We start from the raw sequence: 971 nt of genomic DNA on the forward strand, positions 1-971 counted from the left end.
TTTTTTATTTATTATATCATTTAATATTGTTTATATTCTATATATATATATCGGCGCTGCTTCATTTGCTGCTTCATTTTGCTGCTTTCATTTGCTGCTTCGTTTGCTGCTTCATTTGCTGCTTCATTTGCTGCTTCATTTGCTACTGCTTCATTTGCTGCTTTATTTGCTACTGCTTGATTTGCTGCTTCATTTACTGCATTTGTCTCATTCTGCTGCTGCTGCTTCTGCTGCTGCTGCTGCTTCATGTGCTGCTGCTGCTTCTGCTGCTGCTGCTGCTTCTGCTGCTGCATTAGCTGCTTCATCTGCTGCTGTTTCATTTGCTGCTGCTTGATTTGCTGCTTCATTTACTGCTTCATGTGCTGCATTAGCTGCTTGATTTGCTGCTTGATGTGCTGTTTGATTAGCTGCATGTGCTGCTGTAACATTTATTGTTGTTGCTGCTGCTGCTGCTGCTGCTTTATTTGCATTTGCTGCTGCAGGAGCAGAGTTTACGTGCTGCTTTAGTAGAAGTGTTTGGGGCTTTGATGAGGGGGCATGCAGCAGAGTTTTTGGGTAGTGCTTCGATTGATGTTTGTTTAAGATTTGTTTCAAAGCTCTTCTCGGATAGCAGCAGCTCAGGAGATGTTTCAGTAGCCCTCTTCATTTGCTGCGATATTCTTCAGCATCTCCAAGTACAAACCCAATCACATAGCCTTCAAATAAGGGTTTAAGAGAGGGTTTATTAGGGTTTATCAGGGTTTATCAGGGTTTATTAGGGTTCATGAGGGTTTATTAGGGTTCATGAGGGTTTATTAGGGTTTATGAGGGTTTATGAGGGTTTATTAGGCTTAACTAGGCTTTACTAGGGCTTACCAGGGCTTACTAGGGTTTAGGGTTTAGGGTTTAGGGTTTAGGGTTTAGAGTTAAGGGTTAAGGGTTTAGGGTTTAGGGTTTAGGGTTTAGGGTTTAGGGTTTAGGGTTTAGGGTTT

The sequence above is a fragment of the Eimeria acervulina genome, genomic scaffold (assembly GCF_000499425.1).
Source record: "Eimeria acervulina Houghton genomic scaffold, Eah_scaff722, whole genome shotgun sequence".
NCBI classification, from domain to species: Eukaryota; Apicomplexa; class Conoidasida; order Eucoccidiorida; family Eimeriidae; genus Eimeria; species Eimeria acervulina.